Here is a 26,671-nt window from a genome sequence, read left to right on the forward strand (position 1 = left end):
GATAGAGGAGAGGAGAGGAGAGGAGAGGTTAGGAGAGGATAGAGGAGAGGAGCCCAGTGCATCATGGGAATCTCCCGGCAGTCTGAAGCTGCAGCAGCATCACTGAGGGACGTTTCAGGTGATCTGAGTAGCTTCAACTATGAGCTTCATCAAAGATGATAATCTCATGTTTTCTTCTGTTTTTATAGTTTTTAACTGATAAATTTATAAGATTTTTGTAATGTCATGCACGATAAAAGTGATGAATTCAGGTAATAATGAACATTTTTTCCCTTTTAAACATCCTTGTCCTCTGATGAGCAGGACAGAACAACCAAATGACCTTCACAACATAATGCATTTTAAATATTTATAGTCTGCTTTGATCTTTTTTTTTTTTTTTGGCATTTTGTTGTAAATAAGAGCACGTGACGAGGGTATATGGATAAAATATCATCAGGTTAGGCTTAAACTTTGGTAACTCTTCCCACACAAGCTGCTTGTTCTTCATCAGGAAAGTCTCATAACTTCTTCTGTTTTTACAGTTTTTAGCTGACAGATTTGCAATTTTGGTTATTTTTTATAAAACAACACGCCTTTAAATTTCATGCACAATAAAAATGATTAATTGTAGTAGTAATAACGACTTTTTGCCAAAACAAAACAACCTTCACAAAGCTTATTTCAACATTTACAGTCTGGTTCAGGGTGTTTTTGTAGGATTTTAAAGGAGACATGTAGAATAAAGTCATTTTTTTGAGGGAATATCAAGATTTCAAGCGTAAATTTGATTAAGTTTCCCAAACAAACTGCATGTTTTACGTGTGGAAAGTTGAAAATCCCACAATTACGTCTGGTTTAAATCTGAAAAATTCTGCAATGTTGGTGTTTTTTTTAAATAAGATAACTCGCCTTTAATTTTTGCATGATAAAAATAAAAAAAATCATCAATTCAATTTATAATTCCTGCTTTTTTAATAGATCCTTGTGCTCTTATGTCCAGGACAGAAAAACAAAATCACCTTCACAACATAATTTTAGATATTTACACTTTAATTCAGGTTGTTTCTGGAGGTTTTTAAACACAGCATGTAGAATAAAGTGATTTTTTTGAGGAAATATCTCGATTTTAAGCTTCAATTTAGTCGAGTTTCCAGAACAAGCTGCACGTTTCAAACACAGAAAGTTGTAAAGTTCTGCTCAGTGTCCAGCTCTGATTCATTTTGCCATGTTGCTGATTTTTCTCAGATAACTCGTCCTCCGTGAGGTCCGGAGGGTTCAAAGCGTAACGCCGGCCGCTCGGCGTCTCTCCGCTCGTAATCAGCTTTGCGACGTTGAGGTCAGCGTCCGTCATGTCGCTTCCCGGAGTCTGTTTCCTGTCACGGATCCTGGAGAAGATCATCTTCTTCAGAGCGCCGCAGGACCAGAACAAACCGTGTTTTCTCTGCTAATTGCGTTTGCTCGTTAGGACGTCTCCGAGTAAAGACGGTTAAATTTAAACAGTTTGCAGCTCCGATAAGAAAAAAAAAAAGTGAAATAAAACACAGTCGAATCTTTGTGATGGTGAAAAATAAGAGGAGCTGCTGGACGGACGGCGCCCCGGGACAGCGTGTGAGAACAAGAGGCGCTGTGTTTGGGTTCTCCATCCAGGGGAACGTTTAGGAGGTTCCTGTTTACTGTCGGAACAAACGGCGGCCGGCGGCGGGAGCCTGTCTCTGAATCCTCCTCTCAAAGCAGCGAATTAACGAGAAAAAATAGGACGAGGAGAAGAAGAAGAAGAAACGACGTGTCCGCGGAAAGTATTTTGAAGGATCTGTAATTTTCAAAGTGCTCTGCATTTAAATGTCCCTTTTATTCCTAAACAGCCTTAAGACACTTTTCAAACTGCTCGATTCACATAATTAGATGGGGCCGACAGATGACTCGCTCACTGTGCCACGCAGCCATTAGGAAAGGGGGTCATTCTCTCTGCAGAGCGGCCACTGTTCTCACTTGTCATTAATTTGCCACTTCAAAGCGGCGCGAGCATGTGACACCGCCGACAAATGAAATAAGTTACACTTATCTCAAACGGCCGCCATTACGGCCGCAAACTTTTCAACTCCAATCACACTCCACTTTTTAACAGTCTTTTCAAAGTGCGCTTTAAGATGTCAGGGAGGGAAAAAAAGAAAAGAGGAAAAAATAAAAGCCTGGACTGGAAATCCTCTCTGCTGCCGGATAGCGAGCGTAAATTCCTCTTTTTCTTTTTTCTTTTTTTTGCACCTCAGACTCATAATGTCACGATTTTACGTATTTACGAGGCGGATTCTGGCAGCTCGGCCGGAAAAACTGCATTTAAAGATGAAAGTTTCAGGAACTCGACTGTGTTTATGCACCTTAAAAAGCACCTTAAGTCATCATATGTCACGAGAATCACTTTATTCTACGTGTCTCATGTAAGAATTTACCAAAAATAAATCAATTTCTGTAAATAGACACTGTTTACGAGGCGGATTCTGGCAGCTTGGCCGGAAAAACTGCATTTAAAGATGAAAGTTTCAGGAACTCAGCTGTGTTTGTGCACCTTAAAAAGCACCTTAAGTCATCATATGTCACGAGAATCACTTTATTCTATGCGTCTTGTTTAGGAATTTGCCAAAAATAAATCAAGTTCTGTAAAAAAGACTTTGGATTTTTGCAGCTCGGCTGGAAAAACTGAATTTAAAGTTAAATATTTCAGCAACTCGACTGTGTTTTTGCACCTTAAAAACCCTATAAGTCGTCATATGTCACGAGAATCACTTTATTCTACGCGTCTCATGTAAGAATTTGACGAAAATAAATCTAATTCTGTAAACAGACACTGTTTACGAGGTGGGTTTTTGCAGCGCGACTGGAAAAACAGAACAAAAACCACGTTAATATTTTGTGCTGGTTTATTCTAGTGTCAGTTTTTCAGCTTTAAAGCATGTGTGAGTCGGTTTAGTTGGTAAAAACAACCAAATTAATGTGATTTTTCATGTCTTATTTTAAAAAATGCCACAAATAAACCATTTGCTCAGGTCTGATTCAGGAAAAACAAAAAACATTTGTGACTAAAAACATAAAAAGGATCCAAACCTCAGCTTGAAATCATCACATTGCATGAAAATCACTTTATTCCAGACGTCTTATGTGCGATTTTGCACATTTTCAAGGTGGATTTTTGCAGCTCTACTGAAAAAACTGCATTTAAAGTTAAATATTTCAGGAGCTCAACTGTGTTTTTGCACCTTAAAAAGCACCTTAAGTCACGATATTTCATGGAAATCACTTCAATCTACGTGTCTCATGTAAGAATTTGCCAAAAATAAATCAAATTCTGTGAAAAGACTTTGGATTCTTGTAGCCCGGCTGGAAAAACTGAATTTTTGCACCTTAAAGAGAACCATGTTAATAGTTTTTGCAGGTTTAAAATCAACAGTGATGATATTAAAGTGTCAGATTTTCAGCTTTTAAGCATGTGTGAGGCACTTTAGTTGGAAAAAACAACCAAATTAATATTGCTTTACATGCTTTATTTTGAAAAATACCAAAAATAAACTGTTTGCTCAGACTTGATTCAGGAAAAAACCTACAAATTCTGTGACTCAGAGCAGAAAAATGATCCAAATATCAGCTTGAAATCATCACATTTCATGAAAATCACTTTATTCTACATGTCTCATGTGTGATTTTACGTATTTACGAGGTGGATTTTTGCAGCTCGACTGGAAATACTGCATTTTTTTTACCACGTTAAAATCTTGTGCAGGTTTAAAATCAATTCTGATGATATTAAAATGGCAGATTTCCACCATTGAATCATGTGTGAGTCCATTTAGTTGCGAAAAACAACCAAATTAATATTACTTTCATGTGTTTTTTCAAAAAAATGCCAAAAATAAACCATCTACTCCGGTCTGATTCAGGAAAAAAACTATAAATTCAGTGAGTCAGAGCAGAAAATGATCCAAACCTCAGCTTGAAATCATCACATTTCATAGAAACCGCTCTATTCCACACGGCTCTTGTGTGATTTTACACATTTACTTGAAAACCTGCATGTTTGCACCTTAAACCTCCATCAGGTCACGTAGAGGTTTGTATTTTGTGCAGGTTTACAGAAAGCAGCGATCACATTAAAGCTTTCTATAAGACGCGTTCGACTTTAGCCTCACTTGGTTTTATTGTCCCTTCAGGGCAAACCGGGCCTGCAGCAGCCATTAAAAATACAACAGAAGGCGTGCTTCAAACACGTCGTGAGATGAAGCTGCTGAGGAGCGCTGAAGCTCATTACGCACTGATTAGCTTCACGTTATATAACACACTATACGTCAATCTGGAATAAATATTTATGGATAAATATTGCCGTTTTCCATTCTTAAACTCAATAATGATCATTATTCAACCCTCTGAGGTTATGAAATGTCATATTTTATAAAGAATACACCAGTTTGACACCATTTTTCAGCACCAAAAACTGTAAAAGCAGGAAAAGTCAAGTTTGTACCTGATGTAAAATCATGATATTTACTCAAAATCACTTTATTCTAACTTCTTCAGAAATAAATTTGTTTGCAGAAACCAGATTCTGTAAAAAAACAAAAAATTCGCGCTCTTCGATGAATCCGTGAAGCTGTTTGTGACTCGACTGAGATGAACAGTCACATGATAAAAATTCAGGGATTCTTTTTTTTTTTGGTTGACCTGCAGGTTGTGTTTGCACGAGGCAGACAGGAGACGAACATGAAGGAGGATTTTCTTTTAGGAAAACTGAACTAAATTAAAGCTTTAATTTGTGGTAATTCAGCAAAATCACTTTATTCTGTATTAGTCATGTAGAAAATGTGCTCTTATCCATCTGAAGTATGATTTGAACCGATCACGTGACTGTCGGCTGGAAAAAAAAAAAAAAATTACCAAAAGAAAAATATCTTCAACATTTATTCAAAATCACTTTATTCACCATGACTTATTGATAAATTTAGATTAATGTTTGTTTAAATTGCTATTTACTGCAATAGAGAAGCCAGGAGAAGACGTCTGGGTTGAACTGCAGGCTGTGTAGAGGTCATAGGCAGCAAATGTGGAAATAAATTATTATTATTATTATTTATCATTTTTTTCCAAATTTGCAAGATAAATAATCAAAGGACTTTAACCTTCACTTTTTTTTTTGTTTTTTTGTAGAAACGCCCTAAAAGTTGAGCAGGTTAAAGCGTCTGTCGTAAAACAATTTACATTTTTCTTTGTGGGGAAATGGCAAATATCTGTCAATGAGTTACTTAGTTTTTAAATGCAGTAAAACTGTGTTAAAGTTTTTTTTTTTTAAATCTATCTTTTATTTGTAATTGAACATAATGGGTAAAATAATAAATCAATAAATACAGATAATATCTATTTCAAGTATAAAAACTGTGAAATCTCAATAAATCGGTCGTCAATTAGTACAAATTTTGCAGCTAATATAATTTTTTAAATTTTTTTTTGTGGAAAAATGACAAATATGTGTAAATTAGTTCCTTATTATTAAATACAGTTTTGGTTTTTTTAAGTGTAAAAACAGATTTTTTTAAACATTTGTAAATTGGTAAAAAAAATAAGAAAATACACAAAATATCTAATTCTCAGTAAGTCGGTCGTCAATTAGAGCAGATTTTGTAGTTAATGTACATTTTAAATATTTTTTTGTACAAAAAAAGGTGAATATCTGTAAATTAGGACTTAGCTTTTAAGTACACTAAAAATAAAATAAAAAAGCGTAAAAATGAAAAAAAAAAAAAAAGCTGCTTTTAATCTGTAATTTACAAAATGGGTAGAAAAAAATGCACATAATATCAATATCCAATTTAAAAACATGTAAATCTCAGTTAAGAGAGGTCCCATAGGTCCCATAACATGCTTTTTGTCTAAATTCCTAAAATGAAGCTTTCCTCCATGTTGACGTCTGACTTTGCTGTGACTGATTCTGCAAACTGGAGATCAGAGTCTGAGCGTTGCTCAGTGGGTTCAACCAGAACCTCTGACGAGCTGAAGTTGATTCCTGCTGCGTCGGTCGAGGCCGCCGGTCGCTGTAACGTGTCCAACGTGCATCAGAACGTCTGAGCTGCTGCTGCTGCTGCTGGATGGTGGATCAGCCTCCTCCCTTTGTCTCTACACATCGCTGTGTGTCGGCCGACCGAGCCTCCATCCCGCCAAGGTTTCCTCTTTCCTCTCCAGAAAATGTTTGAAACGCTATCAAAGCACTGGCGTGCTCATCAAAGCGGCCAACTTTAAAAGGGGTTCCACCTTTCGCCGCCGCCCGCCGCCGCCGCCACCTCTCTCCCGCTTTAATCTGGCAGGGGTTTGGCAGTCAAAGGTAAATAAGTGTGAAATGGGACATGTGTTTTCCATCGCTTCCCTTTGTCGCACATGTTCTCCCCTCGCCGTGATTAACATTCCACCTACTCCAGGTCGCCGTTCTTGGCGATCGGCGGGCCTCGCCGCGGGTCGGCCTGCCAAAACACTCCCCGGCCACCTGGAAGCGGCGGCGCGTTCAAAGCCTACACATCCTGTCCATCTGAAAGCCATTGAGCCTATCGGGAGCCCCCCCACGTGCAGCATGACGAGACGCTGGCGTTTGTTCTGGAAGACCTTGCTCCTCTGATGGACTGTTTATTGCTCTTCATTAGACACTGGCTAATTATTGGAATAATACGCCAACAAAGATGAGTCCTCCTTGAAGTCGGCGCTGATCGCTGCCAGCGGCGACGTCTTGAGAACATCACGAGACAGAAATAAAACGGAGGGCAGAGGGAGGAACAATCTTCTTTCTTTTTCAGTCACGAGGCCTTTTTTTTTCTTTTTCCTCCCTAAAAAACTCAATCACTCGCCGTGTTTTAGTAGCAGGACGTCAAAACAGAGATCTCCATCGCAGCCCGAGGCTGCAGCCGGACGTCCAGAGATCCTTAACGGAGCCTTAAAGGCCACCAGAGCCGCCGTTTGCTCGTTTGTTTTCTGTCACATTAGAGACGAACGTTAAGGGAAAAATAACTGTGTCCTGGAAATATAAAATGAAATAACGTTCAAAAACATGAGAAGTAGAACTGTAGTAACAGAGTAAAACTGTTTAATTTTGTGGTAGCATGTTGTAGAAATGCAGATTTTGCAACAAAAACAAAAAAGAAAAATTGACTTTGAAGCTGTAATTTAACAAAACAGTTCAAAATAAGAGGGAAAAAAAATGCCCAGAAATTGCATCTTTTGCAAAAAAAAAAGCAATTTCTTTTTTGTGAAAAAGTGAAAAATATCTTTGTATTAGTTCCTTTAAAAAATACAAAATAAAAAATACAGTAAAACTGTGTGAAATTTAGATTTCTGATGTAGTCTCTATTCAAGTCAACATTTAAAAAAAAGAAAAAGAAAAAAAAATCTACTTTTAATCTGTAATTTAACAAAACAGGTTAAAAAAAAAAAGAAAGAAAAAATATGTACCATATTTCTGTCGTTAGTCAACATATTCTTTTAAATAATTAGAGATATCGATAAAACAATTATATTTTTGCTGATTTAAATACAGGGGAAAAAGTGAACGTTTTAGACTTTAATCTTTTAAAACAAGAAATTTCTGTTTGTAAAAAATAAAGATTTTTATGTGGATGTTATTAACAATTTAGGCCTGATTGATTGATTGATTGATTGATTGATTGATTGATTGATTGATTGATTGATTGATTGATTGCGTTATTTCAATGTGTAAATTTACAGTGAAAATATTAGTTGAAAAATATATTTACAATTTTTTTTAAATCCTTAATTCTTCCAAATAATGGCAAACATCTGCAAAATAATATTGTTATATATTAAATACTGTAAATCAGTGTAAAATTATCCAACAACTACTGTTAAAATCCACATTTGTGAAATTTTTTGAATTATATATATATTTTTTTTTACAGTCAATGTGAAAAAGTTTTTTCTGTGATTTTTACTAGATATTATTTGCAATTTGCCAGTAAAACAGAGGTTTTTTTTCTTTGTTTGTTTTTTTTTTTTTATAAGGGTTAACATGTAAAAAAAACAAACATTTTTTAGACTTTTACAATACAATACCTGTAATTTACAAAAAACAGGGAAAACGTGTCAAATAACTGTAAATATTTTTTAAATTGCAGTTAAAAGGCCCTTGAATGACTTTAATCTCTAAAAGCACTGATTGGATCACTGCTGCCCTTCAGTCGATGCTCGTTTTCTGTTTCCTTTGACGTGTTTAACTTTCCAGATATCAGCGAGGCGCTCACTTTTCCAAATCTCTTCCATATGAGGCCGATAAAAACCTCCCGTCCGACTGTCTTGTTGGTTTTTCCCTCCGATGCCTGAACACGAAACCCTCCAACGGCGTCGTTATTTAAGACACACGAGTCCGTCGCACCTTTATCATCGTTTGGACCCATCACCACTCAGACGTCCTTGAGAGCGACGCCTGAGCCGCTCGGGTCGTCGTTTTAAAACGCAGCCACGTCCCGTCGCGTCCGCTTGGAAGCGAGCTGCGCCGGCGCCGCCGCCCCCGAGAGCTTACCTCCGCGTTTTGAGTCCTTGTACCTTGGCAGGCGGGTCCGACCATATGGCAGAACTAAGTGTCGATTATCAACCAATCCCATACATCACACACACATCCGATGAAGCCGCAGATTCATCACTCGCGTAGCACTTTGGGTTCGTCGCTCTCCCCCTGCTCTCCACTGTTAAGTAATGACAGATGAACAGCCTACCTACAGCTCCACTGATCCAGAAATATCAAATGTGTTTGCGGACGCTGCCAATAGTCTGTCTGGTTTGTCATTGAGGCCCAAATGTTACACGGATGTGACACGCGCTCGCTTTTTCACTTCATTATTCTGCAGATAAAACGTCGCGTTGACTCGTTCTTGTCAAATCAAAGAGCTTCGGTTTGAATCCTCACGACTAAAAAACAAACTCTTAAACCATGTCGTAGGTGTAAAATATTCATGTGATCATATGTCGCGATCAAAAGGCTTAATGAGCGACACAGATAGGATGATTACCTGACGACGAGCGGCGGCGGCGTCTTTGTGAAAAAGGCCGCCTCGCTTTATTAATGCGCCGCTTAATTAGTCATAATTTTATACAACTAATTTGCTCAGGACGCATTAAATAAACATAGACGTCTAATTAGAATCCCGCGTTGCACTCGTTGGAAGCGGCGTTCATTATCAGCCGAACACCTCGGCGCCTGGTACCGCCTCGAGCGGCGCGATTAGCATAGCGCTCCTGAGCGGCGTGTTGACGGTGATACCTGGATCAGCAGCAGAGGACGAGGCGACGCAGAGGTCACCAGGTTAAAGTCACAATATGAACGCGTCATGTGTTTGGTTTGGCCCGACGTTGCCATAAATAGGCTTTACTGTTGGTGTTCTGTCATGTTATTCTTTGTATTTAATACCACTGAGGGGTCAAGAAAGGTCGTGTTTTATATCAATTTTAATATAAAATGTATTAATCCAACAGAAGGCAGGAAAACTGGCAGGTGCAGGAAAGAACGAGTAAAAGAACAGACAATGAGCAGGAAAACAGTGTCGTTTGAATTAAATTCATGACCTACACATTATAAAAGAACAGCTATTGTAAAGATACAGTAATGATGCTCTAATATCTAGAAAATAAACAAGAAATATGCGTAAGAACTATTCATATTGTAGAGATTTATTCAGATAATCCAGAGTAGATAAAGCTGCAGTTCCTCAAACGTCCACTTGAGGTGTTTTCCAAAAGTGAGTCAGTCTCCATTGACCTCCCTGTTATAATGTCCAACTTTACAATGAATATAAACATTACTGAAGCATAAAACAAAAGCTAGTTTTGCTCTCTGTTGGTAATGTCCATGTTTATGTGTCATGATCAGCATTTTTACTACAGATAACTGCATTTATTAAAAACAAACAAACAAACAAAAAAACATTGTATATATACATATATATAACAACTGACTATTCTACAGATTGTTCCTGTTTTGTTATATTAAATATAATATGTGGTAAAATAACAGAAAGCGGTATTAATTTACATGTTGAGTTGAAAAAAAGAGACCAAATGTGCACTTAATATCCAGATTTTTAAAAAATAAATACATTTTAAAAATCTGTATTTCTAGGAATTGGAATTAGTTTATTCTACGTTTGACTGTAAAAATTCTATTAAACTAGATTTTTTAAAATTGCTTTTTTAAAACTTTTCTTATCAAATATAGATAATATTTGGCAAAATGACAAAAAAGATGTTGCTTTACGAGTTGCCTTGAAAAATGAACAAAACTGACACTCAACAATCAGTAACTTGTTCTTTTCTGATGTGTAGCTGTAAAATTAAGCAGTTTTACTGTATTTAAATTTATTTTTTTAAATCTATATTTCAAATATAAGTGCTGCTATTTTTTAATGTTGTCATGTTTTTTTTAAACAGATTTTATTTTGTCAAAATAGACATAACCTCTAGTATTTAGGCTCAACTATTAACACGTTACAGGGAAAGTGCTCCAGTTTGTACACTTTGAGGAAAAACATGTTGTTGTTGTTTATTTAATGCAGCTCGTTGTGGGAGAATCAGCATCAAATCATGACTTAATATCTGTAGTTTTGTTTGCCTCGGTTAGCCGACAGTGGTCCAGATTAAAGCACATTCAATGCAATAGTTTCAGTAAAGTGTTTCCTGCGACCTCTGCTGTGCACACCTGCAGTAGGACCAGACAGACCCGTCAGAGACCCGATGCAGCAGCGTGCCGGGTCGTGTCTGATGTGATGTGAAGCCTCTAACTCGTGGTGAACAGCAAAGTGGCCGCTCACGGCGGCCCGGACACCTTGAGTGAAGGCGGTGTTCTGCAGCCCGTGGCAGCGATCAGCGGGCAGCAGCCGGCAGCAGCGGCGCGGGCGAGCAGTAGGACGGTGCATTAATGAAATGTTAATGGCCGAATTAAGACCGAAATAACCGATCCAGCCCGGGCCGCGGCGCGAGTCCATTAGCGGCGGCGCGGCGGCATGCTGGGGCCGGCGCCGCGTCCGGGCCGAGGACCGTGGGGCCGGGCTCCCATGCAGGTAGATGGGCTCTCCGTCTGCCTGACCTCTGCTCGCCGGCCGCTGGGAGGACGTCAACAAACGATTTACCAACGGAGCGGGAGGGGGCCGCCGCCGCCATCGTCTGATTGATGAGTGACATCAAGGGCAACGTCGGCCATTTTGTTCTGATGGAACTTGTTTGTTTTGGGCCGCCGTGTTTGTTTGTTTACTGAAGTAGTGACTTACAATCAGATGACTGATCAACCAGCGCAGACACAAACATGGCAGTCGGTCGCTGATAGTTTATGCTGATGTCAGTTAGTTTGCAATTAACTAACATTTCCTCAATTAATCCACTAATTTAACCTGCAAAATGTCAGAAAAGGGTAAAAAAATGTCTTGTTTTGTCCCCAATCTAAATAAATTCAGCTTACTGTCATAAATTAATACAGAAACCGTAATATAATCACATTTTAAGAAGCTACAATGACAGGATTTTGGCTTTTCTGACTTAATTTCAAGCAGTTTTTGGCCGTTTTTTTGCTCTTCTCACATTTTTCTTTTCTGTGTTTTCATTTTCCACTCGAACATAAAGTCCTGCACCTCTATAGAAACAGAACAACCACTAATAGAAGGAGAGAAAACTCAGAAATGTCTTCTGTGAAGTATAAAACAGTTATATCCCTATGAATCAATCAATCATCTCCTTGATTCTGATTATTTTTTGGAAATTTTAAAAAGCTGGAATGGACACGTAAACATTTTTTGATGCAACCACAAGTTTTATCAATACTAAAAAATAAAAAAATTACAATTAAAATAGAAGGTATCTCTGCATGCTTAAGATATTTTACTCCTTACATTTTTATTTTATTTCCCAATGTGTCTCCTGTCAGCTCCACACAGCCTGCAGTTCAACCGAGAAGTCTCCTCACAGCTAGCTATTAAAAAATAAAATATCAAAAATCATTTAATTTTATTAGATTTATTTGAAGACGTGGTAATTAAAGTGATTTTTCACAAATATTTCAATTTTATCTTAAATTTAGTTGTTTATTCCAACTGAGAGTGAAAGCTGTACCGCCATAAATCATTTAAAAATCTTCATTTTAAGTCGTGTTTATTTGCTAGTTTGCTGGTTTCACAACATCATCTATGTTTGCTAAATAGTCAAAGTCATCCAGCATTTATATTAATATGAGATTAATTCATTTAGGGATTAGGGTGAAACTGCACGACTTTTTCCTCGACAACACAGTTAAAAAAAATACAACAATTCTCTGAGTTTTTATAGTTTCTTGCTGATAAATGGTGTCATTTTCATCATTTTACATGTTTTGTTGGGTTTAAAGGGTTAAGAGAGGGTTGATTTTTATGGCATAAACACTTCAAACTGTGTAAAATCAGCAACTGAAGACGAACTGAGAGTGAAGTGAATGGAAGTTAACGAAACTGTGATGAAGAAGAAAGCAAACAAGAGACTTTAATGATGCTGCCGCCGCCGTGCACGGATCACTTACGTACTTCTTTGTCTGTTTTTTCAGCATCAGTTTCACATATTTAGCATCACGGTGTCGTGTTTTGTTTGCAGTGCGTTCCCAGACTCTACTTTCACCACTTTGGATCCACGTTTTGCGTTTCTTTCTGTTCATTCGAGGCTTTGACGTTGAGTTTATTCGTGTGGACAGTGGAACAAAAACAGCTCTTTTCGGGACGTCTAATCCGATGAGATTCGCCTGTTTAAGAGGGCCCTATATTTAAAATAAAGAAATCAACCCGCGGGGCTTCAGATATCTGGCGGCGACCTTTGTCTCTCTAAGAATCAAGCGAGAGGTCAGAGCCGTCCTCCACCCGTCCCAACGAATGCGGCCGGAGATCACTCGGCTGGGGTTTGATCTTGATTTGGAGTTTATTTAATTACCAGTATATGAATGCATGTCTTGCTTTGCGGTAATGCTGTTACTCGACATCATGGAAAGTGTAATTGAGACCACACAGGGCATTACGGGGCAGCATTACGGCTGCCGAGCTGAGCGATGCGTCTGAGCGCGACACGCCGCTCCCTGTTTCTTAATTAGAAACTCGGATCGCAGCGTCGGCCGACAGTCATGTTTTCGTCTTGCGGGAGCGGGAGGGGGGAGGCTTCGTCAGACCTCTGAGCTCCCACGTAACCAAAAGCACGTCAATAAATCCGCTGACAAACGTCCGCGGACGCCTCGCGAGCAGAAGTGAAGAAGATAAATTAGAGCTCTTAACCTGGTAATGTCCTCTAATTGGGGGGAAGCTGTAATTGGTTTAAGCATTAATCAGATTTGAGCCGGTCGTGGTTTTAAGTGTCGCGGTTTCCTCCAAGAGTTTTTTTAGTTTGGAGCGCTTTAAATATGCACTTAATGTACGGGGGATCTTTAAGCGTGTTTATTATTATTTATTATGCAGATTTTAATCGACGTGGCGTTTGAGCGATGACTGACCGGGGCGGCCCATTGGATTATCTGCCGGGATAATCATTAGAAACCCGGTTTAGGAAGCCAAACAAGCCCCAATTTCTAGTTACACGGCATCAGAGGTGCACTTAATTGGACCTCTAATCGCTAATCCGGTAGTTTTCGGGAACAAATCAGCTCGGACTGGAAGAGAATATTTGGTTAAAGTTAGAAAAAGATTGTCGTCTGGGTTTGATATCGGGGAAAAAAATCGATGTTTTCCCGACTCGCATGCCTCAAGTCGGAGTCTTTAAGTGCTTCATGGCAGCTAAATACGTACACGTCAACTTAAATGGAGCGTCTGGGAATTGTACAGACTCTCCTCCATTTAAATCACTTCCAGACGTATGTATAGACAAGAAAATAATAAATATGTATGTTAGAAGTTCAGTCAAAATGACCACATTTATCAGGGCTTTGCATTCAGGACGTCATCAAAACAAAACATGAAGTATTACTGTCATATTCTGGCAGCTCAGGCACCAAAAATACTGTAAAATAGCTATAAAATGTAATTTTTCTAATTAAAAACGGCCTTAATTTTACATGAGATCATGTCGTTTTTTATTTTTTAATGTTTGATGATGAATATTTACAAGTCAAAACAATGAAATTACCAATAATAGATAATATTGATCATAACATACAGTATATAATGACAGATATTGTGAAAAATTAAACATTAATTTTACTTTTTTTTGTTGTAAAACTTCTCTAATTATACAAGATGTTTCTGATTTAACAAATCGATGTAAAATTTCAGAACAAATCCGTCTTTTTCTGGCAGTCATCACTAATTTAATCTAATTTTATAATTAATTTACAGTATGAAACTTTAATTCTACTGCTTTATCTATTAAATATAAAATAAGTAAAATTTACAAATGCATTTTAACAATATTTTCATGCAGACAAACAAAAAGCAATTAAAAAAAGATGTCGAAAAAAATATTTTGCTATTTAAGTTTTTAAGTTAAAATCCATTTGTCAAATTTTATGGATGTTTTTGTGTATTTAACATTTTACGTTTAGTTTTCTAACAACAAAACTGTCGTCTGTTGTGGTTTAATTACCTTCTACATGTGTTCACAGCTGCATATAACAGAAACATCTGCAGCAATATGCAGCACAAGAAAGTTAAATTTGAATTATTAATGTTTGAATTTGAGAAATGCAATAAAATATTTGAACTTGTAGAGTTTAACCTGAACAAATGGATTCGAATCATGTGAATTGAAGCTAAATGACTTTGATTGAATGAATTTAGTTGCTCTGAAATTATGATTAGCTGTTATTGAAAATTAAACTGTCGACTTTCATATTTACTGCTCAGAATTCAAATTCAGTTCAATCAATTGAATTTAGAATCAGAAACTGAATTTGAGTTTTGAAAACGGGATATGTAAATATGTATAATAAGTAATTCAAGTTGTTTTTTTTTAAAAAAAAAACAATTATTCAAATTTGCTTTCTGAATTTCAATCATAAGAACTGAATTTGAATTTCCTAAACCTGAATGTGGAAATCTAGTTTGGTTTTGAAGAGAATTCAGTTTCAGATAAAAAAGAATAAAAATTCAACTTCATTCATATTTTAAATATTTAATACAACACTCAAATTCAGCGCCGTAAGTTAAATTTGCATCACCAGAGCTGAAACTGAATTTTAAATATGGAAGCCTGGTTGGATTTTCAATGATTTAATGTCAGTATATTAATTTAGTTTCAACTTGTGTGATTTAAATTCAGTTTTTTAAAATACAAAAGTCAAATTCAGTGCAATAACTTGAATCTGAGAGCTGACTTTGAATATCAAAAGCTGGATTTTTATTGAATTCAGTTTCTAATTATGTGATATTTAGTTGTTTTAGTACAAATATTGAAGATTTGTAATTTAAATCCAGTTTCTAGTGTCACACAGCAGCTCCTGTTCACTTTAAATACATTTGTTGTGTTTCTGAAACCCTTGAAACACCCACAAGTACACGAATGTGAATCCCTAAACTTTCTGACCACAGTTTTCTGTCTCCGGTTTAAATCTGTGCTTCCTTGGCCCCGTTCGCCGGCGAGATAATGTGCCGAGCAGCTCTGCCTCCGAGGAGCGTTTACATAATTAAAGCTGGGTGTTCGGTGTCTTGTCTTGGCTGCTCGCTGACGTTCGGGGATCAAACTTGTGAACGACTGCCGCTGTTTCCAAAACGTCTCGGAGCAGAGCGGCGTTTCGGACAAAGCAAGGGGAGGAAGTTGTGTTTTTTTTTTTTTCCCTTCTCTCTCTGCATAATGCACAAGGCAGCTTTCACTATTGTTTAAATTCACAGCGGCGACTGCCAGCGGTGTAATAGATGTAACATCACCCCGGCTTTCAGGAAACAAGACCTGGGGAGGGCTGAGTGGGGAGAAAAATCATATAGACGGAGAAAAAGGTTGTCACCTTCACCTTGCGTACTTGTCATTCGCCCAGCGTCGGGTCATTAAATTCACATTAGGCCTCTCTGAGGGACCTTCGGATGCTGTTAGTGCACCTAAAGCTGTGCGGCAGTAAAACAGGAATCACAACTTGTGGCGAAAACACACACATAAAAGCAGCAATGCGGCACTTTGCATTCTGACGCTGGATCATTACGTGGTTTTTTTCCCCCCCCTCCTCCTCCCCCCTCCTTTCGCCGGGGTCGATAATGGAGACCGGGGGCATCGCAGAGACGTCGGCCGCGTCCATTTGTCCGTCCTCCAGGGGGACGGAGCTGGATCCGAGTCAAAGTTTTAGATCGCTGCCACTGAGATGGCATTAACTCCGGGTCTCCCGGGCCGCCCGCGTGAATCATTTATTAACAGAAAAACCTGCGACGCCCGTTTCAAATGTCACATCACGTTAGGCCAGCGTCCCCGGATTATTCATGGTTTNTGACTATTCTACAGATTGTTCCTGTTTTGTTATATTAAATATAATATGTGGTAAAATAACAGAAAGAGGTATTAATTTACATGTTGAGTTGAAAAAAAGAGACCAAATGTGCACTTAATATCCAGATTTTTAAAAAATAAATACATTTTAAAAATCTGTATTTCTAGGAATTGGAATTAGTTTATTCTACGTTTGACTGTAAAAATTCTATTAAACTAGATTTTTTAAAATTGCTTTTTTAAAACTTTTCTTATCAAATATAGATAATATTTGGCAAAATGACAAAAAAGATGTTGCTTTACGAGTTGCCTTGAAAAATGAACAAAACTGACACTCAACAATCAGTAACTTGTTCTTTTCTGATGTGTAACTAAAATTAAGCAGTTTTACTGTATTTAAATTTATTTTTTTAAATCTATATTTCAAATATAAGTGCTGCTATTTTTTAATGTTGTCATGTTTTTTTTAAACAGATTTTATTTTGTCAAAATAGACATAACCTCTAGTATTTAGGCTCAACTATTAACACGTTACAGGGAAAGTGCTCCAGTTTGTACACTTTGAGGAAAAACATGTTGTTGTTGTTTATTTAATGCAGCTCGTTGTGGGAGAATCAGCATCAAATCATGACTTAATATCTGTAGTTTTGTTTGCCTCGGTTAGCCGACAGTGGTCCAGATTAAAGCACATTCAATGCAATAGTTTCAGTAAAGTGTTTCCTGCGACCTCTGCTGTGCACACCTGCAGTAGGACCAGACAGACCCGTCAGAGACCCGATGCAGCAGCGTGCCGGGTCGTGTCTGATGTGATGTGAAGCCTCTAACTCGTGGTGAACAGCAAAGTGGCCGCTCACGGCGGCCCGGACACCTTGAGTGAAGGCGGTGTTCTGCAGCCCGTGGCAGCGATCAGCGGGCAGCAGCCGGCAGCAGCGGCGCGGGCGAGCAGTAGGACGGTGCATTAATGAAATGTTAATGGCCGAATTAAGACCGAAATAACCGATCCAGCCCGGGCCGCGGCGCGAGTCCATTAGCGGCGGCGCGGCGGCATGCTGGGGCCGGCGCCGCGTCCGGGCCGAGGACCGTGGGGCCGGGCTCCCATGCAGGTAGATGGGCTCTCCGTCTGCCTGACCTCTGCTCGCCGGCCGCTGGGAGGACGTCAACAAACGATTTACCAACGGAGCGGGAGGGGGCCGCCGCCGCCATCGTCTGATTGATGAGTGACATCAAGGGCAACGTCGGCCATTTTGTTCTGATGGAACTTGTTTGTTTTGGGCCGCCGTGTTTGTTTGTTTACTGAAGTAGTGACTTACAATCAGATGACTGATCAACCAGCGCAGACACAAACATGGCAGTCGGTCGCTGATAGATAATGCTGATGTCAGTTAGTTTGCAAGTAACTAACATTTCCTCAATTAATCCACTAATTTAACCTGCAAAATGTCAGAAAAGGGTAAAAAAATGTCTTGTTTTGTCCCCAATCTAAATAAATTCAGCTTACTGTCATAAATTAATAAAGAAACCATAATATAATCACATTTTAAGAAGCTACAATGACAGGATTTTGGCTTTTCTGACTTAATTTCAAGCAGTTTTTGGCCGTTTTTTTGCTCTTCTCACATTTTTCTTTTCTGTGTTTTCATTTTCCACTCGAACATAAAGTCCTGCACCTCTATAGAAACAGAACAACCACTAATAGAAGGAGAGAAAACTCAGAAATGTCTTCTGTGAAGTATAAAACAGTTATATCCCTATGAATCAATCAATCATCTCCTTGATTCTGATTATTTTTTGGAAATTTTAAAAAGCTGGAATGGACACGTAAACATTTTTTGATGCAACCACAAGTTTTATCAATACTAAAAAATAAAAAAATTACAATTAAAATAGAAGGTATCTCTGCATGCTTAAGATATTTTACTCCTTACATTTTTATTTTATTTCCCAATGTGTCTCCTGTCAGCTCCACACAGCCTGCAGTTCAACCGAGAAGTCTCCTCACAGCTAGCTATTAAAAAATAAAATATCAAAAATCATTTAATTTTATTAGATTTATTTGAAGACGTGGTAATTAAAGTGATTTTTCACAAATATTTCAATTTTATCTTAAATTTAGTTGTTTATTCCAACTGAGAGTGAAAGCTGTACCGCCATAAATCATTTAAAAATCTTCATTTTAAGTCGTGTTTATTTGCTAGTTTGCTGGTTTCACAACATCATCTATGTTTGCTAAATAGTCAAAGTCATCCAGCATTTATATTAATATGAGATTAATTCATTTAGGGATTAGGGTGAAACTGCACGACTTTTTCCTCGACAATACAGTTTAAAAATACAACAATTCTCTTAGTTTTTATAGTTTCTTGTTGATAAATGGTGTCGTTTTGATCATTTTAAACCTTTTCGGAGGGTTTAAAGGTTAGGACAGGATTAATTTTTATGGCATAAACACTTTGAACTGTGTAAAATCAGCAACTAAAGACGAACTGAGAGTGAAGTGAATGGAAGTTAAAGAAGCTGTGATGAAGAAGAAAGCAAACAAGAGACTTTAATGATGCTGCCGCCGCCGTGCACGGATCACTTACGTACTTCTTTGTCTGTTTTTTCAGCATCAGTTTCACATATTTAGCATCACGGTGTCGTGTTTTGTTTGCAGTGCGTTCCCAGACTCTACTTTCACCACTTTGGATCCACGTTTTGCGTTTCTTTCTGTTCATTCGAGGCTTTGACGTTGAGTTTATTCGTGTGGACAGTGGAACAAAAACAGCTCTTTTCGGGACGTCTAATCCGATGAGATTCGCCTGTTTAAGAGGGCCCTATATTTAAAATAAAGAAATCAACCCGCGGGGCTTCAGATATCTGGCGGCGACCTTTGTCTCTCTAAGAATCAAGCGAGAGGTCAGAGCCGTCCTCCACCCGTCCCAACGAATGCGGCCGGAGATCACTCGGCTGGGGTTTGATCTTGATTTGGAGTTTATTTAATTACCAGTATATGAATGCATGTCTTGCTTTGCGGTAATGCTGTTACTCGACATCATGGAAAGTGTAATTGAGACCACACAGGGCATTACGGGGCAGCATTACGGCTGCCGAGCTGAGCGATGCGTCTGAGCGCGACACGCCGCTCCCTGTTTCTTAATTAGAAACTCGGATCGCAGCGTCGGCCGACAGTCATGTTTTCGTCTTGCGGGAGCGGGAGGGGGGAGGCTTCGTCAGACCTCTGAGCTCCCACGTAACCAAAAGCACGTCAATAAATCCGCTGACAAACGTCCGCGGACGCCTCGCGAGCAGAAGTGAAGAAGATAAATTAGAGCTCTTAACCTGGTAATGTCCTCTAATTGGGGGGAAGCTGTAATTGGTTTAAGCATTAATCAGATTTGAGCCGGTCGTGGTTTTAAGTGTCGCGGTTTCCTCCAAGAGTTTTTTTAGTTTGGAGCGCTTTAAATATGCACTTAATGTACGGGGGATCTTTAAGCGTGTTTATTATTATTTATTATGCAGATTTTAATCGACGTGGCGTTTGAGCGATGACTGACCGGGGCGGCCCATTGGATTATCTGCCGGGATAATCATTAGAAACCCGGTTTAGGAAGCCAAACAAGCCCCAATTTCTAGTTACACGGCATCAGAGGTGCACTTAATTGGACCTCTAATCGCTAATCCGGTAGTTTTCGGGAACAAATCAGCTCGGACTGGAAGAGAATATTTGGTTAAAGTTAGAAAAAGATTGTCGTCTGGGTTTGATATCGGGGAAAAAAATCGATGTTTTCCCGACTCGCATGCCTCAAGTCGGAGTCTTTAAGTGCTTCATGGCAGCTAAATACGTACACGTCAACTTAAATGGAGCGTCTGGGAATTGTACAGACTCTCCTCCATTTAAATCACTTCCAGACGTATGTATAGACAAGAAAATAATAAATATGTATGTTAGAAGTTCAGTCAAAATGACCACATTTATCAGGGCTTTGCATTCAGGACGTCATCAAAACAAAACATGAAGTATTACTGTCATATTCTGGCAGCTCAGGCACCAAAAATACTGTAAAATAGCTATAAAATGTAATTTTTCTAATTAAAAACGGCCTTAATTTTACATGAGATCATGTAGTTTTTTACTTTTTAATGTTTAATGATGAATATTTACAAGTCAAAACAATGAAATTACTAATAATAGATAATATTGATCATAACATACAGTATATAATGACAGATATTGTGAAAAATTAAACATTAATTTTACTTTTTTTTGTTGTAAAACTTCTCTAATTATACAAGATGTTTCTGATTTAACAAATCGATGTAAAATTTCAGAACAAATCCGTCTTTTTCTGGCAGTCATCACTAATTTAATCTAATTTTATAATTAATTTACAGTATGAAACTTTAATTCTACTGCTTTATCTATTAAATATAAAATAAGTAAAATTTACAAATGCATTTTAACAATATTTTCATGCAGACAAACAAAAAGCAATTAAAAAAAGATGTCGAAAAAAATATTTTGCTATTTAAGTTTTTAAGTTAAAATCCATTTGTCAAATTTTATGGATGTTTTTGTGTATTTAACATTTTACGTTTAGTTTTCTAACAACAAAACTGTCGTCTGTTGTGGTTTAATTACCTTCTACATGTGTTCACAGCTGCATATAACAGAAACATCTGCAGCAATATGCAGCACAAGAAAGTTAAATTTGAATTATTAATGTTTGAATTTGAGAAATGCAATAAAATATTTGAACTTGTAGAGTTTAACCTGAACAAATGGATTCGAATCATGTGAATTGAAGCTAAATGACTTTGATTGAATGAATTTAGTTGCTCTGAAGTTGTAATTAGCTGTTATTGAAAATTAAACTCCGTCAACTTTCGTATTTACTGCTCAGAATTCAAATTTAGTTCAGTCGGTTGAAGTTAGAATCAGAAACTGAATTTGAGTTTTGAAAACAGGATATGTAAATATGTATATACGTAATTAATAAGTAATTCAAGTTGTTGTTTTTTTTTAAAACAATTATTCAAATTCGGTTTCTGAATTTCAATCATAAGAACTGAATTCGAATTTCCTCAACCTGAATGTGAAAATCTAGAGAATTCAGTTTCAGATTTTTAAAAAAGGACAAAAATTCAACTTCAAACTACATCATTCATTTTTTGATTTTTAATGCAACACTCAAATTCAGCGCCGTAAGTTAAATTTGCATCACCAGAGCTGAAACTGTATTATTTTAATGTCAGTATGTTAAATTCAGTTTCAATTTATGTGATTTAAATTCAGTTTTTTAAAATACAAAAGTCAAATTCAGTGCAATAACTTGAATCTGAGAGCTGACTTTGAATATCAAAAGCTGGATTTTTATTGAATTCAGTTTCTAATTATGTGATATTTAGTTGTTTTAGTACAAATATTGAAGATTTGTAATTTAAATCCAGTTTCTAGTGTCACACAGCAGCTCCTGTTCACTTTAAATACATTTGTTGTGTTTCTGAAACCCTTGAAACACCCACAAGTACACGAATGTGAATCCCTAAACTTTCTGACCACAGTTTTCTGTCTCCGGTTTAAATCTGTGCTTCCTTGGCCCCGTTCGCCGGCGAGATAATGTGCCGAGCAGCTCTGCCTCCGAGGAGCGTTTACATAATTAAAGCTGGGTGTTCGGTGTCTTGTCTTGGCTGCTCGCTGACGTTCGGGGATCAAACTTGTGAACGACTGCCGCTGTTTCCAAAACGTCTCGGAGCAGAGCGGCGTTTCGGACAAAGCAAGGGGAGGAAGTTGTGTTTTTTTTTTTTTCCCTTCTCTCTCTGCATAATGCACAAGGCAGCTTTCACTATTGTTTAAATTCACAGCGGCGACTGCCAGCGGTGTAATAGATGTAACATCACCCCGGCTTTCAGGAAACAAGACCTGGGGAGGGCTGAGTGGGGAGAAAAATCATATAGACGGAGAAAAAGGTTGTCACCTTCACCTTGCGTACTTGTCATTCGCCCAGCGTCGGGTCATTAAATTCACATTAGGCCTCTCTGAGGGACCTTCGGATGCTGTTAGTGCACCTAAAGCTGTGCGGCAGTAAAACAGGAATCACAACTTGTGGCGAAAACACACACATAAAAGCAGCAATGCGGCACTTTGCATTCTGACGCTGGATCATTACGTGGTTTTTTTCCCCCCCCTCCTCCTCCCCCCTCCTTTCGCCGGGGTCGATAATGGAGACCGGGGGCATCGCAGAGACGTCGGCCGCGTCCATTTGTCCGTCCTCCAGGGGGACGGAGCTGGATCCGAGTCAAAGTTTTAGATCGCTGCCACTGAGATGGCATTAACTCCGGGTCTCCCGGGCCGCCCGCGTGAATCATTTATTAACAGAAAAACCTGCGACGCCCGTTTCAAATGTCACATCACGTTAGGCCAGCGTCCCCGGATTATTCATGGTTTTAAAAAAAAAAGAAAGAAAGAAAGGTAGCTGTGGTTGTCATATGGAGGAGAAAAAAAATAAAAAATCTGTCACAGCTGTGCAGCGTTTTCAAGGTGCACGAGCCAGGAAAGAATGAGAGGGATGGAAAATAATCAGCGACATGATGACGGCGTACAGCAGCGTGTCGTGGCTGTAATGTCCTCCGTCAGCACATGATTACACAAACCTCTGTGTGCCGTCCTTCATCCAGAGCTGGAGCGATGGTTGGTAGGAAACGTACTTTCTGTCCAACATGTCGAAGGAAAGGACAGACGAGCCTGAAAGTCCACGTTTGGTTCCAATGGTTCTGAGAAAACGGCAGGTTTTTGTAGAAGGTTGAGTTGAGTTGAGGAACCAAAACTACACGGCTAGCTTCAGGAAAAGACGAAAATAAACCCAAAGTCTGACATGTTCAAGGACCATCGGAGAGTTTTGTTGCACTGATAAATGCAGAATGTGATGTTTGGTTTTGATTTTTTAAGGAATCGTGCACAGATTCAAGGAAACTCTACCCTCCCATAGACATTTAACTGTTTTTAAATTAGTTTTTGTCGCTAATAACTTCATGGATGCACCATTTAGTGCAGTCTTCTTGGTGCAAATTGATGATTTTTGACAAATTTTAATGAGAGACATACAGAATAAAGTGATTTTAATGAAATATCACCATTTTAGGTCAAGTTTCCCAAAGAAACTCAAAGTGTCACATGTCCAACGACCATCTGGAAGCTGAAAATCTGGCCGTTCGTCCTGTTTAAATGGTTTCTTGCTCTTGTGATGGTGTTTTGCAGGATGTGGTTCATACAAACAAGTTATTTTTGACAATTTTTTGGTGATTTTGATGGAATGTCGCAATATTAAGCTAGATGATGTCAAGTTTAGGGCTGCAAGGTGGCGCAGTTGGTTAGCACTGTTGCCTCGCAGCAAGAAGGTTGCCGGTTCGCGTCCCGGTGGGGGCACCGGAATCTTTCTGTGTGGAGTTTGCATGTTCTCCCCGTGCAGCGTGGGTTCTCTCCGGGTTCTCCGGCTTCCTCCCACACAGTCCAAAAACATGTTGAGGTTAATTGGTGATTCTAAATTGTCCGTAGGTGTGAATGTGAGTGTGCTTGGTTGTCTGTCTCTAAGTGTAGCCCTGTGATAGACTGGTTACCTGTCCAGGGTGTCCCCTGCCTTCGCCCTAAGTCGGCTGGGATAGACTCCAGGCCCCCTGTGACCCTAGTGAGGATTAAGCGGTGTATAGAAAATGGATGGATGGATGGATGTCAAGTTTACCATCTGAAATTTGAAACTTTGATCGTTAGTCCTGTTTTTGTGGGTTGTGTTGGTGCAGTGTTGGTAATTTAACATGACACATCACTGAAGGCTTCATGTTTATGTTTATTTGTGACAGATTTTTGGTGAAAACTATGATTTTTAAGCTCAGGTTACCAAAAAGATGAGCACTTCAAGGACAGTTCGAAGACAATTTTTACTATTTTTTTGCTTCTCATTTTGGTGATTTTAATTGAAAGTATAATAAATATCAGATGAGGCCTCTGAGTTGCATCGAGGTGCACAGAATTTTTTGTTTTTTACAGAATATTTTTGACAATTTTGACGAAATATCACAATATTAGATGAGAATTAGTGAAGTTTCCCAAAGAAACTGAAAGTCTCACATATTTTTGGACCATCGGAAAATGGAAAATCAGACGGTTTATCCTGTTTTTATCGTGTCTTGTGCAGAAAAATGTTGTAATTTTGCTGATTTCATACAACATTACGCAGTACAGGCTTTGCAATTGTGTCGAGGTGCACTGATGTTTAGTTTTTATGCAGAATCTGGTTCACACAAACAGTAAATTTTTGATGAATTTTGGTGATTTTGATGAAATATCACAATAATAATCTGGATTTTGTCAAGTTTCCCAACAAAACTGAAAGTCTTGATGCTCAAGGACCATCGGAAAGTGGAAAATCTGACACTTAGTCCTGTTTTTACAGTTTCTTACTCTGATAAATGTTGTGATTTTGCTGTTTAATACAACATTAGGCACTAAAGGCTTCCCAGTTGCGTCAAGGTGCAAGCTTTTTGCAGAATGTAGTTGCACTAATGGTTTATTTTTGATATTCTTTCGTGATTTTGGTCAAATATGACAATAGCAATCTAGATTTTGTCAAGTTTCCTAAAGAAACTGAAAGTCTTGATGCTCAAGGACCATTGGAAAATGGAAAATCTGACACTTAGTCCTGTTTTTGTAGTTTCTTACTTCGACAAATGTCCTAATTTTGGTGATTTAATGCAACATTCGGCAGTAAAGGCTTCCCAGTTGCATCAAGGTGCATGTATTCTTGCAGAATCTAGTTGCACAAATGGACTATTTTTGATATTTTTTGGTGATTTTGGTCAAACATCACAATATTTTTCTAGATTTTGTCAAATTCCCCAACGAAACTGAAAGTCTTGATGTTCAAGGACCATCGGAGAGTGGAAAATCTGACACTTTGTCCTGTTTTTGTTGTTTCTTGCGCTAATAACTGTTGTGATTTTGCTGATTTAATACAACATTTGGCACTAAAGGCTTCCCAGTTGCATCAAGGTGCAAATTTTTTGCAGAATGTAGTTACATTAATGGTTTATTTTTGGATTAAAATCATGATCTGAAGCTCCAGGAATGGTGCGTCACAGATGAGTAGTTCAAGGACTGTTGAAAATCCGATGATTCTCTTGAGTTTTCACAGATCCCAGCTCCCATAAATAGCGTCATTTTGCTGATTTCCAGGTGCGGAGGGTTAAATTGCGAAGCGGGGGGTTTCGACACAATCGCAGAACCAGCCGGGTGGCGGCGGTGACCTTCGGCGCGCTCGTCTGGCCACGTCTGACATTGGCCACCCCATTTGCCTGCATATTATTGTTTATGAACAGGAACTTGGGGGGGGTTTATAGGTTGGCGTTGGAGGGACAGCTGCTGTGTTTGGCTGTTGACCAGAGGCCTAATAACAACGGCATGAGAGGGACATTACCTGGAGCAGCTGCCCCGACAATAACCGCCGGGCGGCCCATCCGCTCACTAATACTCATTTGAGGCGCCGGTCTCGACTCGTTCGAACTCCGCTCCGTCACCTTTCTCCGGACGTCGGCGTTTCGGTGCAGAAGTTCTGACGCCTCCTGCTCGTGCTGGTGTCAGGCGCTGTATTGGTTTTCATCCCGTCTCATTTCTCATCTTTACACATGAGTTGATCGCAGCGGCTCTCCTCCTCCCTCCTCCAAACCTCCCCGTTCGTCCTGCGAGCGAGACAGCTGTGAAAACAGTGTGGAATCTGTGCAGCCGACCCGATGCCGCATCTTCCAATTTCAACCAGATTTTCCGGGGATGTTAAGAGGAGACAAAAGAGACGAAGACGCTCCGCCCGAGAACTTTGATGCCAGACTCGAACACAAGAAAAAAAAAGGAAGCGTTTTGGATGGCTTCCTTACGTTTAAAGTGAGGTGACACTTAACCGCTCCATAAATTTGCATTCGTTAGTGCCGTCTTTAGCATACATAATAGGAACCCCTCCCTCTCTCCGTAAGATGTGGAGATCTGAGTGTGTTTGTCACGATAAGACTCGTTCCGCTCGGCTCTGACGGAAACTTTACTCCAGGAGTTTCTGAAACCGTCTGCTTTCGCCTCCTTCGATGGAAGTTTTAGCGGCACGTGTGGAGATGAATGTGAGGATATTAAAACTGCAAAAGATCGTTAAAGAAATTAACGCTGAAGAGTTCTCACAGGCTTCGGTTGAATTTGGTGCAAGTCGAGGTTGGTTCAGGTGCTTTTAGGAAATTTGAGAGGCGC

The sequence above is a fragment of the Stegastes partitus genome, unplaced genomic scaffold (assembly GCF_000690725.1).
Source record: "Stegastes partitus isolate 25-593 unplaced genomic scaffold, Stegastes_partitus-1.0.2 Scaffold175, whole genome shotgun sequence".
Classification (NCBI taxonomy): domain Eukaryota; kingdom Metazoa; phylum Chordata; class Actinopteri; family Pomacentridae; genus Stegastes; species Stegastes partitus.